Source organism: Coenobita brevimanus, chromosome 78 (assembly GCF_032717465.1).
Source record: "Coenobita brevimanus isolate Jiangsu-jjx chromosome 78, ASM3271746v2, whole genome shotgun sequence".
Taxonomy (NCBI): Eukaryota; Metazoa; Arthropoda; class Malacostraca; order Decapoda; family Coenobitidae; genus Coenobita; species Coenobita brevimanus.
The window spans coordinates 1,764,936-1,770,348 of record NC_137031.1 but is presented as its reverse complement, the minus strand read 5'-3'; positions in this window follow the sequence as shown (position 1 = coordinate 1,770,348).

Genomic DNA, 5,413 nt, shown 5'->3' with positions numbered 1-5,413 from the left:
GAAACGGGTAAAAGTGAGGGGAGGGATGAAACGACTTAACTGGTGAAATGGGAAGAAGCTGAAACGGTTAAAACTGACTGAAACTGGTGAAGCATTGCAAAAAACTGAAACATGTAAAGCCAGTAATGGAAGTGAAACGTGAAGTGAGTGTAAAAATTTTGAAACATGGGATGAAACTGACATGGGTAAAACTAGGGTGAAAGTGAAGCAGGTGAGTTGGGTTTGAAGCAAATGGACGAAACAGATGAAATTGAAACGGATGAAGCTGAGATTGAAACTGGAAAAAACGGAGTCCGAATTTCGTGAAACTGATGTAGGTGATAATGGAAAAGACGAGAAGAAACAGTGATTGAGAAGGTATGAAGCGACGTGCGGTATAAGTGAAACAGTCATACAGAGATAACGGAGTCTGAATTTGGTGAAACTGTTGTTGGTGATACTGGCAACGGAGAAGAAACAGTGATTGAGAAGGTATGAAATGAAGTAAGTGAAACAGACATTCGGATGTGACAGTCATTTATGTGAAACTGTGCCTTAAATATGATGGACTGTCTTTAATGGGGTGAACTGAATACCAGGCCGAATGTAATGACTTAAAGGAAATGAAACAAGGTACAACTACTGAAACATGGTCTGAAACAGGAGAAACGGTGTGAAATGAGTTGTACCCATGTTTCTTTTTGTCCATAGATTAACTGCTTTGTTTTGATCATATCCTGTCGAACCAACCCATAGAGCTGATGTGGCTGAAACATGGTGGTGAAACTAGGCAGAATTAGTGAAACGGGTTGAAACTGGTGAGTGGATCTGAAACAAGTACAATAAAAGGCTTAGTGGAATGAAACTAGGCTTGAATTAATGGAAACCAGGGTCAGAAACGAATAGTACGTGCGGAAACAGACGAACGAAACATTTAATAAACATGAGGGTGGACTGAGCATAGAATGAGGGCATTTGAAACAGTGAGTGACAAATAGATGTAAAACTGGTTTGAAGCGTTTGAAACTGTTTAAGCTGAGTGAAACAGATTTAAATTACTTGTACCCATGTTTCTTTTAGTGCATAATAAGCTGTCAAGTTTTGTTATAACGTCTCCAACAATTCGAATAAAGATGAAGTAATTTGGATCTGCATTTGTATACATCCATTTCATGGAACTATGTAGAAACTTGACAAACTGAAACAATCAAATGAAGTCAATTAAAATACACTTAACATTGAAACTAATAGAAAAATTAATTATATAAAAAAATATTAGTGGTATTTGCAACATAAGGCTCATCTGAAGTGAACCCAGTGGACTGCAGACTTGTTACCTTGCAGCAATCCTCAGTGCTAGGGAAGTGAGGGGCGTTTGTGTAGCCAGGCAGCAGAGGAACCCAGTCATATCAATGTCACCACGTGAAGGCGTCCCTCTAGCCATAAAACGACACATAATCACATCACTATGAGAGACGTATCCATAAAAACATTGACCATTAGCCCTGTACTGCTGGGACAAGTGTAGTATTGTGCTGCTGGTAACGTCAAGGGATTTTATATAGACAAGAGAGTATCGCAACCTGGGAGTGTCAGTACTGTGCCCATTAACTCACATATGGTGGGGATAACTCTTGGTATTTGTTATATCTAATGGCAGACGATTTTATTCCACGGAGTGAAAGGAGCCTGGGAGTGTCAATACTGCCACCATCAACTCTCTCATGCTGGCCACAACTCTACTAATATATTCTACCTGACGACAAACTGTTTTATTTAGCTGAGAGAGAGAGAGAGAGAGAGAGAGAGTCATAGGAGCCGTACAGCAACCCGTATAATATCAGCTGTGGGTAATACTTAAGGATTGAAATAAAACCAGGCGAAAAAGAATTAAGGTAAAGTCTATTGTACTGACTGAAAGAAAAACGAGAGAATATATGAGTTTTACCTCTGTAATGAAACGAGATTAGAATCGAGAAAAAATGCTCTGCTGTAATTGATTAAATCCAAGGGAGGGAGAGAGAGAGAGAGAGAGAGAGAGAGAGAGAGAATATTCATTTTCCTTTACATGGTTATACTAGGTGTTAGAAACATAGATACATATACACAGATGAAGGATAGGTAAACATAAATACATAGGCAGATATAGATGGATTGACGGAGAGAAATTAACTTCTTGATTATTATTAGATGAGAAAGAAATTCATGTAGACAGACAGACAAGACATCAGTGGCACTAAACCAGGTTAAAGAAATAAATGAAATTGATTGCACACACACACACACACACACACACACACACACACACACACACACACACACACACACACACACACACACACACTATAAATAAACATGGTCTGACTAAACATTTTGGACTAAATTGGACGTGGAGCGGACGTGGACAAGAGAGAAAAATTGAGGTATCCAGTGTTGGAGGCTGGACATTCTCTCTCTCTCTCTCTCTCTCTCTCTCTCTCTCTCTCTCTCTCTCTCTCTCTCTCTCTCACTCTCTCTCTCTCTCTCTCTCTCTCTCTCTCTCTCTCTCTCTCTCTCTCTCTCTCACTCTCTCTCTCTCTCTCTCTCTCTCTCTCTCTCTCTCTCTCTCTCTCTCTCTCTCTTTCGTGTAATGCTTAGCCGGACGTTTTTTTCCGCACCTTATGCAAAGCTGACGAAGCAGATTGGGTTGCCTGAGGGTAAATACCAATATACTCCACTGGGGCAAAAATACATTATGGGCTGTGTGTGTGTGTGTGTGTGTGTGTGTGTGTGTGTGTGTGTGTGTGTGTGTGTGCTTCTTTGTCTCTTTTGGCAAGATAACTTCGCAGCCGCTCAAGATATCGGGACAAAATTTTACAGGTGTGTAGTAGGGATGAAAATCTCGGACGAGTTCGAAATTGGTGAAAGTAGGTCAAGGTCAAGGTCATATTCCGAGCCGCGCTAGATATGTATCGGTTTCCGGCTGGTGTGATTCTCCCCTTTAGGGGGCCTCTAGTTACCATATTCTTGGCTTCCTTATTTTTACCATGTATACTATTTAGTTCCCCATAGTCCACGTTCCTAACTGTCATTTATTATTACGTTTCTGTCCCAGTTCTTTCTACCGTCTTTAAATTCCTGGCATTTCCTAACTTTAATCTCCTATTGATACCTTCCTAACTTCTTCGTCTGGTCCATTTAGTGCTGCCAAAGCCTCCTCCTTGCCACCATCCAGAATTTCCTCATCACGTCTGAAACATGTATTTAAATTATGTTTTTCGCCACGTTCATGACTTGGTTCTCACGTTCCTAAAGTCTAATATTCTCGGTCTTTTTTCGCCTTCCTAACATCTACTCGCTTATATTCCTAACCATTCCCCTCCCACGCCCACCCTCACGTTCACTTCGTCTTTAACATCGCTTCCCACCCTACGCCATTTTCTCTTCACTCAGCCTCTCACACTCACCCATTCATTCACCCGTCACTTACTCAGCCTTACTCCAGATTAATCCATTTACTCATTACTCAAGCATCCATCCTTCCTCACCCATTCCCACCCTGTTTTTTTCTTGTACTCATCTGTCTTCATCCACACTCATTTATTCATCCTCGCCTCACCCCAAACACCCTAACCCACTCTCCTTTACTCACACGCACACTATTCTGAGCTGGTCATCACACTCTCTCACTCACCCTCACTTCACCTCACTCTTTCTCGCTCATTTTTACTCACTCTCACCCTCACATTACACCTCACTGCACCTCATATTTATTCACACTTACTGCACTACACCTCTGCTGGTTCTTACTCTTGCCTTCTCACATTCACCCATCACTCACCCACCCTTACCCATCCACCCACCCCTCATTCATCCACCCCTCCCTCACCCACAGTCATCCATCACTCACCTACAATCACCCATCCACCCATCCCTCATCCACAAGCACCCATCCACCCATCCCTTACACACCCTCACCCATCCACCCGTCCCTCACACACCCTCACCCATCCACCCATCCCTCACACACCCTCACACATCCACCTATACCTCACACACCCTCACCCATCCACCCATCCCTCACCCACCCTCATCCATCCACCCATCCCTATCCCACCCTGACCCTTCCACCCATCCACCCATCCCTCACCCATCCACCCATCCCTCACCCATCCACCCATCCCTCACCCATCCACCCATCCCTCACACACCCTCACCCATCCACCCATACCTCACCCATCCACCCATCCCTCACACACCCTCACCCATCCCTCACCCACCCTCACCCATCCAAACATCCCTCACCCATCCAAACATCCCTCACACACCCTCACCCATCCACCCATCCCTCACACACCTACACCCATCCACCCATCCCTCACACACGCTCACCCATCAACCCATCCCTCACACACCCTTACCCATCCACCCATCCCTCACACACCTTTACCCATCCACCCATCCCTTACACACCCTCACCCAACCACCCATCCCTCACCCACCCTCACCCATCCACCCATCCCTCACCCATCCACCCATCCCTTATCTACCCTCACCCATCCACTCATCCCTCATCCACCCTCACCCATCAACCCATCCCTCACACACATAAAGCCACTCTAGCATCAATGTCCCAACCCTTTGTATGGCTTTACCATTTGTGTGTGTGTGTGTGTGTGTGTGTGCGTGTGTGTTTTATGCTCATGTTGCACTGGGTTTTAGATGAGTGGTGTTTGTGTTTAGTCTGCTGTTTGTTGGTGTTTTTATTACGTGTTTGACGTCATAGTAACTATGTCAGTGTTATTACGATAATTTCGTGTGTGTGTGTGTGTGTGTGTGTGTGTGTGTGTGTGTTAGGGTTGGGATGATGATATTGATGATCATGGTGGTTGACTGATGATTGATGATGAAGGAGTGATTGATGGCCGATTGTTGATTAAGTGATTGACTGATTGATGATTGATTATTATTAAATGATGATTATGGAGTGATTGATGACCGATTGATGATTGATTGAATGACTGATTGATTGATTATTGATGAATGATTGATGATTAAGGAGTCGTTGGTGACTGATTGATAATTGATTGAATGACTGATTGATTGATTATTGGTTGATTTTTGATGACTGATTGATAATTGAGTGGTTGATTGATGATTGACGACTAATTGATGGCTAAGGAATGATTGATGACCGATTGATGATTGATTGACTGACTGATTGATTGATGATTGATTGATTGATTATTGATGAATGATTGATGATTATGGAGTGGTTGGTGACTGATTGATGATTGAGTGATTGATTGATTTATTGATGATTGCTTGTTTGATTATTGATAAATGATTGATGATTTAGTGATTGATGATTAATTTTTGACGACTTATTGATGATTGAGTGATTGACTGATGACTGATTACTTATTGATGTTTGATTGGTTGATTGATTGATGAC